General features: G+C 43.8%; 1 long non-coding RNA gene across 1 annotated transcript; it reads left to right on the top strand.

The window, feature by feature from the left end:
• The first annotated feature begins 2,179 nt into the window (after positions 1 to 2,179).
• LOC120594421 (uncharacterized) lies at positions 2,180 to 14,468 on the top strand. Its single transcript, XR_005650566.1, has 3 exons — positions 2,180 to 2,358; positions 8,345 to 8,426; positions 13,023 to 14,468. It is a non-coding gene; the product is annotated as an uncharacterized LOC120594421 (long non-coding RNA).
• The last annotated feature ends 32 nt before the right edge of the window (positions 14,469 to 14,500 follow it).

Below are 14,500 nucleotides of genomic sequence, written 5' to 3'. Positions count from 1 at the left end.
CTGTCTTTCAGAATCACCCAAGGTGCTTGCTGAAAACACAGGTTCCCAAGTTCTTTCCCCGGAGATTCTAACTTTGTTGGTTGAGGCAGGATCCAGGACCCTAGGCTCTTGTTCTAATCAGACAAGTTTAGGAAACAGTGCTCTAGTACAAGAGGTTATTCTTATATGAAAAGAATAAAAACTACTATGAGCTGGTGTTTTGAAAATAGTCCAAAATATCATAATAATATTATAATTTTCTGTCGGAGAAAGGGAGAAGGGGAATCTTGATAAGGAGTGCAGCAGTAAAGTTGGTAGATAAAAGTCCAGGATACCCAATTAAAACTGAATTTCAGATAAATAACAAATAATATTTTACTATAAGGATGAATGAGACATACAACCTATATTAGTGGAGGTGTGGAAAGCTAGGTATTCGCAAACACTGTTGGAAGAGAGTAAATTGGGACACATTTTTTTGGAGGGCATTTCAGTAATATTTATAAAAATTAAAAATACAAACACTCTTAGACCGAGTTCCCCTGTAAGAATTCACCATAGAGCATAACCCAAAATATATTTAGAAAGATATTTACTGTAGCATTGGGTATAACAGCAAAAAAGCTGGAAACAAAAAGCCTAAATGTCCATCAACGGAGGAATGATTAAATGGATTGCGGTTTCTTTGTAAATTTGAATTCCACATAACCATTTAAAAGAATGATGTAGGTCTGTATATACCTACATGGAAAGATATATTTCTTTACTTCATCAACCGCTGGATCCAACAGTTGCTGTAATGACTCTGTGCCAGTTCCAGTGCTAGAGGGGAGAGAGGGCCTAGAATGCAAAAGACGGGACAGAGGAAGGCTGTAGGGGACAGACTGGGAACCTCAAGAGAGGAAAGAGAGTTTAAGAGGGATCAAAGGATTCCAGGGTCAAGTTAAAGAGGACTGAACAAGTTGCCCTTTGGATTTAGTTCCTAGCAGGCATAGGGGACCTTGGCAATGACTATGCCCGTGGGAACAAGCTCCAGATTGGAGAGGACTGGGAAGAAATGAGAGGTGAGAAAATAGACCGTGATATAGAGAAATAAGGTCATGGATGGAAATGAGTAAAGGGAGATTCATTTTTAAATGGGAGACTTGAATATTTAAAAGTCAATAGGGAAAATTCAATTGTAATATATTATCAAGTTAAATAGCCACAGGTATATATAGTATAATATAATATACTTAGTATATTATTGTATGTGTCTAATATACTATGTATAATATAATCTCATTTGTGTAAAAGTATAAAGACTATTTACATGTTGGCATATACATAAAACTTTTCTGGAAGGACACATAAGAAATTATTAATATTGGTGTGGATACCGAGAAGATGGGTTCATTGATATGGACCCTGAGAGGAATTTACCTGCTGAGGTGAACTCCCCATGGTCCACCGAGGGCCCAGATTTTATAAAGAAAACCCAGCAGCCGTTTGCTGACAGCACTCTGCACGTATTCTGTATGCCAGGAAGAACCTCAGACTGAACTCTGGGCTTCTTGCAGTATGCCTTGCTTGTTTATGCCTTCTGAGTCAACCACTGCAGGAAAACACTAGCTTTGTCTCCTACCAGTGGACTGAGACTTGCCCCATCCAATCAGAACCACACAATTTGGATGCCTTATTTTCATAAAATGGGCCTAACTGGGAAACTTGAAGAAAATTTACTGTAAGAGGCAGCCTCCCCTTTGTCTCAGTGGAGCACCATTTAGGTTGCTACCTGAATCTTTATCTCAGCTGCAGCTATTTTTGCTTAAATAGATGCTTTTAAATTATTTTTTAGAGTCTAATAATAACTTTGGTTTACATCAGTAACCGATACTAATTATTAAGGGTAACTATTATTATCTTTGGGGAGAAGTAATGAGGTGGAAGAAAAGCATGTTTTTTACTTTTAATTTTACACTTCAGAACTCTCTTCCTTCCTCAATCCAAATTCCCAATTTTTAGGGTAATTGATCTCCACTAAATATCAGAGTAAAGCAATTCTAATTAAAGGAATCCAAAGAATCTAAGCAAAAAAGGAAATTGTAAATAACTCTCCTCTCCTGGCTCCTCCCTACCAGGGGTTTTGTATTTTAAAACTACATTCACCTTCACCCAGATAAACTGTGTTGAATACCAAAGACAAGGGAAGAATTTCAGGAATGTGAGGTCATCTTTCCCCTTCCTAGGGTGCTGTGTCACTGTGATTGTGCCTGAAAGCTGAGCTAGGTCAAGATTAGTTGTTCTCAACCCTAGCTGCTTGGTGGCATTACCTGGGAAGCTTCGGAATTATTGATCACCTATTACCACGCCTGAGTAGAAAAACCCAAACCACTGGAGGTGAGTGAGGCCCAGGTATTATTTTTGAACACTTGATTCTCAATCAAGAGTCTAGAGCAGTGGTTCTCAAGCTGGATGCATATTGGAACAACCTGAGGATAAAAAATTAACACTTGTATGTACCAGTTTGTTAGGGTGACCATAACAGAATACCACAGACTGGGTGGCTTAAAACAAAAATTTATTTTTATCATAATTCTGGAGGCTAGAAGTCCAAGATCAAGATGCCAGTAGGTTTGGTTTCTCCTGAGGCCTCTCCCCTTGGCTGGTAGATGTGCATCTTTTCCCTCTGTCCACACATGGTCCTCCTTCTGTGTGCGTGTCCATGTCCTAATCTCTATTGATAAGGACACCAGTTATGTTAGATTAGTTATTAAAAAATAAGCAACAGGCCCAAAATAGAGTCATTTGTGCTGAGCCCGTGTCACCAAGCTAAGACTTAATACCTAATCTAATTGTAGTGTCATCCTTTCCCAAGAATGTAATCTTAGCCAGTCAGTTTGGAATTTCCTGATCAGCACTAGTGAGGTAATCTACCTGATAAACCCTTGCCTCCCCCCACAAAAAAGGTTATCTTGCCTGAAATAATCCCATTTTTGCTAATAACCTCCTTGTTTCACCACTGCCCTCTTCCTCTTCTGCCTTTAAAAGCCTTTTCTTTTCTACAGCTCTTAGGGGCAACTTCCTATCCGCTAGATGGGGTGCTGCCTAATTCATGAATCAATGAATAAAGCCTAAAAAAATCTTTAAAATTTACTCAATTGAATTTTGTCTTATAAGAGTCCATCTTAATAACCTCATTTTAACTTAATTACCTCTTTAAAGGCCCTATCTCCAAATACAATCACATTCTGAATTAGAAATTCAATATATGAATTTTATAGTGGACATAATTCAGTCCATAACAATGTCCAATTAAATCAGAATCTTTGGATGTGGGGTCTGGACATAAATATTTTTTTGAACCATGGATGATTCTGATGTGCAGCTGAGCTGAGGAATAAATGCTGGTTGAAAGGGTAAGCAGAAACAGGAAAGAAACACAACGAAATGTGCAGGCCACCACACTTCATAACTGGCACACATGTCCATGGTGAGTGCCCGGATGGTGCTGCTTTAGTGTGGTCATTAAAATCAAGTGGCTGTAGACATCCCCCACAATAACTACCTATTTAATCCCATTTTTCCATTTCCTCCCAGTTTATAATGCAGTCTGTGAGGAACTCAGTGAATCTTGCTCTTAATCTTAGAATAACCAGATCGAATTCCCTGAGGTAAGAATAATCAAAATATAAATGAGTTTCAGATAAGCTCATGATATCACTGAAAAGAGACTAGACAAAGTGACCATAGAGAAAGATGATTCCCAGAAGTGAAGAGAGGAAGCCTGGGGTGGTGTGGCAGGCACTGCTGGCTGTACCCTTAGCCAACGTGACCCTGTCCCTGTCTCATTGCTGTCAGAGCCCTGGTTTGTTCATCAGGGGAGGCCTTTTCTGCCTGTGAGTCTGTGTAAGGATGTAATGCCAGAAGGTGGGGGGACTAGCCTCATGAGGTGAGACTCTCTCAGCACAGAGATGGGAAGAGCCTGGGTTCTTTGATGATGCCATTGCATCATGGAATTAAACCACTTCATAGAACTTCTCCACCTTTGGACTTTTTGTTAGAGGAGGTAAGAAATTTTTTCTTGTTTAAACTGTTGCCCTGGGATTTTCTGTTCCTCTCAGCCAAAATCATCCCTAACTGACATGTTAATCAGTCACTAGCTACTAGAGCTAGATACTCTGTGACAGTGGTTCTCAATTACAATGGTGATAAACTACACCTGGGTAGCCTTACAAAAGCAAGACAAAAAAGAAATTCCACTGATTTCCGGGTTCCACATCCAGAGATCCTAGTTTAATTGGTCTAGTGTAAAGGAAAGGCACTGGGGATTTAAGCAGGGATGAGGCTGAGAACCACTGCTCTAACATTAAGAAATTAATATGTTAGGGATACAGGAGCTGCTTCTGAGCCCTTTCGAGCCAAAAGCTGAGTAAAGTGGAAGCTGACACTGTGTCTCTTGTCCTGGGCTGTTGTCAGTGCAAAGCAAGACCAGCTCATGCAAATGTGGCAGAAGGGGCAGGGTGGAGGGCAGTTCACTGGGAGCCACTAGAGTCACAGGAGTCAGTTTCTCCCTAGGATCAAGAGTGGACATGAGATCGCGGTAAAAATGGCCTCATTTCCTTATACAGCAGTTATTTTACTTCCTCATCAATCAGAAGAGCTGGTGTATGTGCTGCACGTGTATGTCTTATGTGCGTGTGATAGCTAGGGACACACAAAGGGACATTAGGGACAGGAAAAACCAAGGTCACAGAAACACAGCTCTTAGAGGAGGACCCCTGGTCCCTGTGTGGTGTGAATTTTCACTGTCAGCCTAGAGAACACTGATTACTGTTGGTGATTTTAACCCATGGAGCTGCCCTAGGAGGTTCTCTATATCACTCCTCATCGGGAGAACCTGTGCCATTTCATTTTCCTCAGCAGACTTGCCTCTAAGGATTGTGACCAGGGACAAACCATCCCTTTTCTTTATTTTCCCTACTTAAATAAGAAGCAAACAACTTTTTCTCTTTAAGTATCCCTTTAAGAGTTACCCGGGACTCACACATCTAAAAATTCTCACTGAGCGGTCTTGGTGAGCATGGCTGATGCTGACTTTTGGATGGTGATGATTAGGGAGGGGAGATTAAATTATTCAATCATTTGAAAAGTATTGAGAATCTGAAAAGTGCTGGAAATGACACCAAGGTGGAATAATACTTAGTCCCAGCCCTCAGAGAGCTTATAACTTGTTAGGAAAACTAAACTGCATAATGGTATTAGAAATAAAGGTTAAACTGTGTAATGCTACTAATAAAAGCCCCTAAGAGTAGACTGGAAGAGCTAGAGAAGGAGGCAGCTTCCTGAAGAAGGTAGGATTCAAGTTAGGCACTGAAAAGTGCACAGGATTTGGCCAAGTGAGAGAGGACAGGCATGGGGAGAATGAGCTGGAGCAAGCTGACCCAGAGAACTGAGCCTGTTTGGAAAACAGGGGAGTCTGCCTGAAGGGCCACAGTGGGAGTGAGGTGGGCTGGGCAAGTGTGGCCATGGTATGGTAGACTTCACGAACCCTGAGTCACATGGAAGGTATCTGTAACTCATGACATTGTTCCTCTGCCTAACTATGGTGACTGTGTCATGAGCTAAGATTGGCTAATTATGACCTAACTCTGAATAAATATGACTTCAGAACATAGACTATGTCACTTCTTGTTCAGCTGTTGGCCTCAAATCCTTCAGTCAGTAACTGTCCTCACAAAAATGCTGGTATACTGAGCAATAAGAACATGGTTTCCCAGACTAGAATTCATTATCTGGCTTGAATTCTACTGACATTTGCCCAAAGCAGTCACATGGCCCTCCTGCTCCATTACCCAGCACGTTCCATTTGTCCTTTGAGGCCCCGTTCCTTCCCAACCTCTCAGTGCCATTGGGGCGATGGGTCACATCTGGTCATTTCACTGTGTCCTTCCTCATATTGTTTGCTAACAGTCATCTGTTCATTTTCTCTCTGAGGAGAACCTATTTCATGTTCTTCTTTTTTGTTTCCTTAGGAATAAATGTAGTGCCAGGCCCACAGTAGGTTAAAATTCAATAACACTTTCACTTCCCCCAAGTTTTTTAGAGACAAAAACTATACATATTTTTAATATTTTATCTTTTAGAATAGGCAAATATATACATGAACAACACTGTAAAGGTACAAAAGAGAAAAGCACATTCTCCTCTCTCTTCTGCTTTTTATTGCATCTAATTAGTTTCAGGGCAAACCCTCCTAGGTTTCTTGGGAATCCTATGTGAAACATGCTATATGTTTATGAACATTTGTGAATATATATTATACTTTTTCACACAAATGGCAATATGCTATACTCATTATTCTGCATGTTGCCTTTGTCACTTATCATTATATCATGTGGCATTTTCTATATCAATACACATAGACTTGCCTCTTTCTTTTTTAATAGCTGCATACTATTCCATCGTGTGTACATACACATGATTTATTTAACTAAGTCACCGCTGATGAACATATAAGATAAACAACATTGCATATAAGATAAACACATAATTTCGTACTTATATCAGTATAACTGTAGAACAATTACTGAAGAGTAGAATTTTTTGGTCTTAGGGTTTGTGTATGTCAAATTTTGGTAATTATTGTCAGATTGCCTTTGTAGAGGTTGTACCAAGTTACCCACCAACAAGCAATATATGAGATATGTTTCTCATACCCTCAGAAACCTTGAGGCAAAAAAAAAAAAATATATTTACTGAGCCCTCATTCTGTGTGTAGTGCTTTGCTTGGTGCATATGTGGGAAACTGAGATAGAGAATAGCCTCGCCTCCTTGGGCAGCCATCATGGACCTCACATACTGGGCAGAACAGCCCCATGAGACTCACAGTGACATACCGTCAGCGAGGTTTGCAGAGGGCTTGTCAGTCTGGGGGTTGTTGGGCTGCTGTATTTCTGGTTTGTTTTGAAATGGCTATCAGTTTGTGAGAAGGGTTACATTAGGGTTACAAAGCAGGAGGAAGTGGTTCCAAGGATAAGGAAGGGACAGTGATAGCGTATAGAAGGTGGGAGAATGGTCGAATGGGGTCCGAAGTTATCAGGTGCTGGAGAGTAGGGAAGAGCAGGGAACTCAGGGAGAAAAGATCAAGTTTTGGGGGAGAAAAAAAGGAGGGAGTTGCTAAACTATGAAGGAAATGGGGTTTTAAAAAAATTCTTGAGAATTTTCACAGAAAATTAATTTTTTAAAGGGGTGCGTGGTTAATTTTATAAATTTTGGAATTTCCTCATCTCCCAGCCTCTGTTCTTCACAAAGCAATATTTTATTTTATTTTTTTTTCCAGATGTTTTTTTATTTAGATAGTTTCATATTTTCCTCAGTCATTTGGTGACTGGATATCAATGTCTTGGGGACCATTGGCAGTATTAGGGGCAACTTTCAAGAAGGGTTTGAGAGGGCCTCCTGGATTTTTGCTAAAGCAAGTCGAGGCTCTGAACCAGTGACCTCTGGAAAGTCGGGAGAAGACTGATTATTTTATAGATGGAACTGGAGCACCAGGCTCAAATCTTACTTAAGCAAACTGGTTTTAGTACTTAAATTTCAACTCACTATAAGTGTGATAAGTGTATGTAAAGTTTACATTTCCAATTCTAAACTTGGTGGATTGAATAAGAAAGAGCTTATATCTTAAATATGCCTATATAAATAAAAAATTGTTCATAGTACCATAAATGTTTTATAAAAGATAGTTATCCTTTAAATGCAGCCTCTTTTCCTACATAAGGAAAATTTTATTTCTTTTTACTCAGAAGTATTTTATTAGTATAACCATCATGCACTTACACGTATTGGTCTGCGTGTGTAAACTTGAAGAGGTATTTTCACTCAAAAGGCGAATGTTATAATCAGCTCTTTGTTCTACTCCTGTAGATATGCTTGCCACTTAGGGTGGTGGGGCAGGGTGACCTCAAAATTAACTAAAGATTCATCCTCCCTTTTGCTTGTTCTGTCTAAACAACAAATGTAACTATAACCCATAGCAACTCCCATGTTTTGTAACTCTTTGTAACTGCCTGCAACCCCTAACGACTCCTGCGCCATGCCAACTAAGCCCTATAAGAGCAAAGTTGCATCTGAGCTCAGGGCCCAGATCTTCAGAGCGCTAGCGTAATAAACCTGAGTTCTCCAGCTCTCCAAGTGCTGCTTGGTTTCTCGCCAGTCTGATTTTTGCAACATTTCTGCAACATTTCTGGAGCTTCCAGTGAGATTCCAACCACGCCGGCCCTTTGAGCCACCGGACTGGTGACTTAGCCAGGCCGGGCAGGAGGGGCTCTGAGACGAATGAGGCGTGCCACCTGATGGTATTCCGGGTTCTCTTTCAAACCAGTGCTGTGACTCTCCGGACGGCTGAGCCCCAACTGGACTCCAACGAGGATGGACCAACTCACCAGAAATGGCCACAGTATAAGGTGAGGCCCTGGGACTCAGCAACCTAGTCAGGTTTCCTCTCCAGACAGAAGAGGAGCTTGATCACCTCCTAAAGTCTTCAGTTAGAAGATACAGATTAGAGTCTTCCCAGGGAGAGGAGACATCGGGGTCTTCCCATGGGGAGAAGACAAAGGTCAGGGCCTTCCAAAAAGTGGGGAGGCAATGTTTTAACCTGGTATGTGAATGAGTGAGTGAATGAGCGACCTGACTGATTTGACTCTGTCAGGTGCGAACTTGTGGCTCCATGGCTGGGCACTCATAAGGTCCCCTAAAGGCTACAGAGTCTGAGTGGGCTCATCTGCGATTCCATAATGTACGACATGTGGTCTATGGCGGCATTGGACTAGTGTCCAATCGTAAGTCACAAAGCTGAGTCCGCTACGGCCAATCGTCACCTAAGCTCCTTCGGGACACGGCCAGAAGAGCACCTGAGTGGTCTCCTCTCTGGAGGAGGCACCCACCCATGTTTGTCTTTGTGTCATTGACACGGGGTGGGATACACAGGGGAAGAGGAGGGTGTAATTAACCACTGATTTGGCTTAAGAATTGTCTATCTCCAAATGGCCCTTTTGACACAGGAGCCCTCTGTTGAATTATTTTCTTGAAATTTTAAGGCCTATTTGCCCCCTCCATTAGGAAGCTCCTTAGGGTAATATGGGTGGAGATTCCTCTAAGCCAATTGTTTTAAATTGTATGTTGAAAAATTTTAAGAAAGGTTTCTGTGGGAATTATGGGGTTAAGTTGAACCAGGAAAACTTTATTCTTTTTGTGAGCTTGAGTGGCCCACCTTCGGGATAGGATGGCCTTCAGAAGGGACCCTGGACCTCCCCACTGTTAGAGCTGTGCACCAGGTGGTGACAGGGACCCCTAGACATCCAGACCAGTTTCCATACATAGACTCATGTTTGCAAATTGCTACTGTAGTGCCCCCTTGGGCCCGGTTCTGCACAAATAGGCAGGGACAGAGTAAGGTACTTGTGGCCCAACCGACTCGGGGAAAGAACAAGAAAGAGCCAGCAAAAGTCATCCGACAAGGGGACCCTCAGGGAGAACCTTTCTTCCCACCACTGTACATCCCAGCAGCTCCGCCAGTCCCTGCACAGCCACTCTACTCACAATTACAGGACAGCCCTCTGCCATTGGTGCCTTCACCGCCCCAACAGCCTGAGCCAGAGTCCACAGTGTCTTTGCTTGGCCACATAGCCAGCGCAGCAGCCTGTGGCCCTCCAGATGCCTCTCTGAGGGAAGTGAGGCCCTTTTGAAATTAGCGAAGATGGCACATTCCATACCCATGGTTCTCCTCACAGACCAGACAACAACTATTGTCTGGGCCATGGGGGACCGTGCTACCCGCTTATTCTGCAAAGCCTGCTCATGATGGTTAGGGGGTCACCTAGCGACTCATGAGTTCCTGTACCTACTAGAGTGCCCCATCCCCCTTTTAGGTAGAGTCTTATTAATGAAACTTGGAGCACATATCGCCTTTGCCCCTGGAAAGCCCACCAGTCACCCTGGGGGACCAACCTGCTCTAATGATGGCTGTGACTGTGCCCAGGGAAGATGAATGGCTTCTCTATTCTCCAGAAAGAAAACAAACAAATCCAATCAGACTTCTAGAAGAGTTCCCTGCTGTCTGGGCAGAAAAGAGGCCCCCAGGTCTAGCCAAGAATCGCACGCCCATTGTAGTGGACCTGAGGCCAGGAGTCACTCCTGTCACACAAAGACAATATCCAGTGCCATTGGAAGCACACTTGGGGATTTGGGACCACATCCAGCATTTGCGTGATACCAGAATTCTAGTCGAGTGTCAGTCACCTTGGAACACTCCGCTCTTATTCATCCAGAAGCCTGGAGGGAATGACTACCACCCTGTCCAGGACCTCAGTGCCATCAACAATGCAGTGGTCATCATCCATCCAGTAGTCCCGAACCCGTACACCCTCCAGAGTCTCTTACCTGCCCAAGCAAGCCTGTTCACCTGTCTTGATCTCAAAGACAGCTTCTTCTGCCTCTAGTTTTCACCAGCCAGTCAGCCACACACTGGAGAAAGACACAACTGACCTGGACTCAACTGTCACAGGGCTTCAAGAATTCACCTACCTTGTTTGGTGAAGTGCTGGCCACAGATCTTGCTGCCTTCCCCAGAGAGACTTTGAATTGCACTCTACTCCAGTACGTAGATGACCTGTTGCTGGCTAGCCCCACCCAAGAAGACTACTGGAAAGGTACTAGAGCCTTGTTGGCCTTACTCTCTACCATGGAATACAAGGTGTCATGGAGGAAGTCTTTATTCTGCAACAGGAGGTTAGATACCTTGAATTCATCATCTCGGAAGGACATCGAGCACTTGGATAGGAAAGGAAACTAGCCATCTGTTCAATACCTCGGCCAAACACTAAGAAGGGTCCGTGAATTCCTAGGGGCTGCCAGATTCTGCCAGATCTGGATACCAGGTTTCTCTGAAATTGCCAAGCCACTGTTCCAGGCCACAGCTGGGTCCAGTAAAGACCCCCTGAAATGGGGCTCCAAACAAGAAAAAGCCTTCAGAGAAATAAAGAGACTCTTAACCAGTGCCCCAGCATTAGAACTACCGGATATGACCAGGACTTTAACCTCATCGTACATGAGAAGAATCATACCGCACCGGGGGTCCTCACACAAATAATTGGGCCATGGCAGTGCCCGATGGCATATCTGTCCAAACGGCTAGATCCGGTGGCCACAGGATGGCCACCATGCCTCCGGGCCTTAGCTGCCACAGTAGTCCTGGTCAGAGAAGCGGACAAGCTCACGCTGGGACAGAATGTAAATGTAAAGGTTCCCCATGCTGTTACTGAATTAATGAATAACCAGGGACTCAAGTGGCTGACCAATGCCAGGATAACTCATTATCAGGGACTGCTTTGTGAAATCCACGTGTCCGCCTCAAGAATGTGAACGTTGAACCCTGCTACTTTCCTGCTACTTTTCCTCCCAACCATGATTGTGAGGAGGTCACGGATAAAGTCGACTCAAGCAGGCTGGACCTGATAGATGTTCAGCTTCAGAACCCAGAATGGTATTGTTCACGATGGGAGCAGCTTCATCCATGAAGGACAGCACAAAGCCAGCTACGCAATAACAACTATAGATATAGTTGATATAGATATAGATATAGTTGAGGCTCTGCCACAAGGCTGGTTGGCACAGTGGGCCGAACTCATCCAGGTGCTGCGGCAGGCTGAAGGGAAATGACCAGTACCTATACTGATTCAAGGTATGCCTTTGCTACTTTGCATGTACATGGAGCCATTTATAAAGAGAGGAAACTACTGACAGCAGGAGGAAAAGAAATCAAGAACAAAGAAGAAATCCGTCAACTGTTGGAGGCAGTCTGGAAGCAGGTGGCAGTCATTCACTGCAAGGGCCACCAGAGAGGAACCGACCCTGTCAGTAGGGGAAACCGACTGGCAGACCAAGCAGTTAGGGAGGCTGCCAACCAACCAACTACCACAATGGGTCCTGAGCCAGTTTCTACGGTTCTCCTAGCTCCAGAATTGCCTCTGTCCCCGACATACACCAAGGAAGAACAACGGGCCTTGAGTGAAGGGAGAACCAAGAGAAAGGAGGGCTGGTGGGAACTTCCAGATCGGAAACTCTTTATTCCCACTGCAGTGGCAGCTCAGCTGGTAACATGACACCACGAATTGACTCACCTAGAGAAGACTACTTTAGAAAGCTTGTTAGGCCGCTACTATTTCATACTCAAGCTCCCAACCTTGTGCGTCCAGATCAGTGCTAGATGTGTAACTTGCACACAAAACAGTGCCAGCCAAAGGCCAAAATCCAATCCAGGGGTGCGAACAATTGGGACTATGCCCTTCAAAGACATAGAAGTGGACTTTACTGAGGTCAAGCCCTGCTGGGGCCACTGATACTTACTTGTGTTAGTTTGCACCTACTCTGAATGGGCCAAAGATTTCCCTACATGCACTGAACGAGCACGAGAAGTAGTTAAAGCCTTGTTGAGGGAAATTGTTCCAAGATACAGGTTGCCCCTCTCTATAGGATCTTACAATAGACCTGCCTTTGTGTCTGAGGTAGTCCAGGCTCTGTCCAAAGCTCTAGGAATCAAATGGATGCTCCACAAAGCCAACAGGCCACAACGTTCAGGGAAAGTTGAGCGCATGAACTGGACTCTCAAGACTACTCTAGCTAAGCTTTGTCAGGAAACCCAGGGACCTTGGATTGACTTGCCACCTCTGGCTCTACTCCAAGCACGCTATACCCCAAGATCTTCGGGCTACTCCCCTTTTAAAATCCTTTACGGGAGACCTTCCCCAGTGATAGAGAAGCTAAAAGGAGACCCTTGACTTATAGCTGACCTAGAAACGTCCCAACACCTTCAGGCCTTAGGGAGGATCCTCTGCCACATTACCCAGGAAACCCTAGAAAGAGCCCTTATCCCCTTAGGGAACTGGATCCCTCCCTATTGGCCAGGATATGAAGTATGGATTAAGGAATGGAAGAAAGAGCCACTCCAGCCGATCTGGACAGGCCCTCACACTGTTATATTAGCAACTCCCACTGCTGTTAAGGTTGCAGGTGTCATCCCGTGGATCCACCACACCCAGGTAAAGAGAGCGACACCTCCGGAAGAACGGGAGATGTGGACTGCAGAGCCTCTTCCTGATTAGCCTCTCCGAGTCACATTCCAGAGGCAGCAGAGATCCACATGAGACCTTTGGCTCTGCTCTGGCCACCCCCAGAAGCTGACTAGTCTATGCATGACAGAAACTTGAGGATCAACTGTCCAGACTGTCCAGATGTATTGTTATCATCCCTGACCTATTTGGCCTGAATCGGGATCCTCTCAATTCTTGCATGTTCAGGCTAAACCCCTCTTCAATACATTTCTAGAGGATTTATCTAACTGCCATTGGTTATAATCATGAGGAAGATCCTTCCTTTTGTTAATTCTAGTAGGATTTTATACTCAGGTAATGGTGTCTATTAACTCATCCTATAAGGGAATTATGGATGCCGAGTACTTATATAGGATGCTTAATTTAGCTTATCATCTCTCAAACTCTTTGAACAGTGACTTGGCTAAAGATTGTGGGTTCTGCCTATCTCCATCTTTTGCGTGCTACTTGGCTGTCCTCATCCCCATCTGGTACTGGGCAACAAGTAACATGACCCTTCGCCCCAAGTATCGGGGAGGCTGCCTGTTTGAACTGATAAATATAGAAAATTCATTTGATTTCCAAATCACTGACATGACTAAAGGTACACTGACAGGAAGAGCAGTTAACCTCTTAATGCCCTACAGAACCATCTTAACTCGGGCAGCTTCTCCTGAGCCTCCGATTTGGAGACCAATATCAACTCATACAAATCTTAAGTTACAGGTACCCCTTTGTATCAAGAGAAGTCAATACTTGAGCCAGAGCCAAAATTTAGGCTCCCTCGAAGATTCTCATTGCAATTATACTATAGAAATAGAACCCTCAAAAGACTGATCTAGTTTCCAAGTAGCACAGGCTGCTCCATGTAAGAAATCTGTACAAGTCTCGTGGAAACCCAACGCAAAGACTACAGGGTTACTAAACAAAAATTCAAGTTGCTGTCAAGGAAAGCCAAATGATTGCTTAAGCGTCTTTCCTTGGGAATTCTGCTCCGAACCCTCCCAAGAAGAATGCCTACTCTTACTAGCAAAACCTCATTGAATAGATCTTTACAGATACTAAGAGAAATTTTTTACATTGGGAAAACAGAACCTCTGGAGCATCTCAGGATAATTCCTATGGACCCCTCCAACTCCTCACAGGGGCAGTTCTAGCGGGAATACTTTTGACCTTGGAATCTGAAAAGAGCAAAGGGCCAAATGATTGACTTTTTACTATTGAAATGAGTTTTTGCCATGGAACCCCAGGTATATTCTTTCTTTGTGGAACCAAGTCATATCTCTGTCTCCCAGCTAACTGGACAGGGACATGTACCCTGGTTTACTTGGCCTCTGAAATAAACATCACTTCCAACCACCAGTGTATGACTATCCCTCTAACACACACAA

Source organism: Pteropus medius, unplaced genomic scaffold (assembly GCF_902729225.1).
Source record: "Pteropus medius unplaced genomic scaffold, Ma_sr-lr_union100, whole genome shotgun sequence".
Taxonomy (NCBI): domain Eukaryota; kingdom Metazoa; phylum Chordata; class Mammalia; order Chiroptera; family Pteropodidae; genus Pteropus; species Pteropus medius.
The sequence above is the reverse complement of the archived record's forward strand: the minus strand, read 5'-3'. Positions and strand labels throughout refer to the sequence as shown.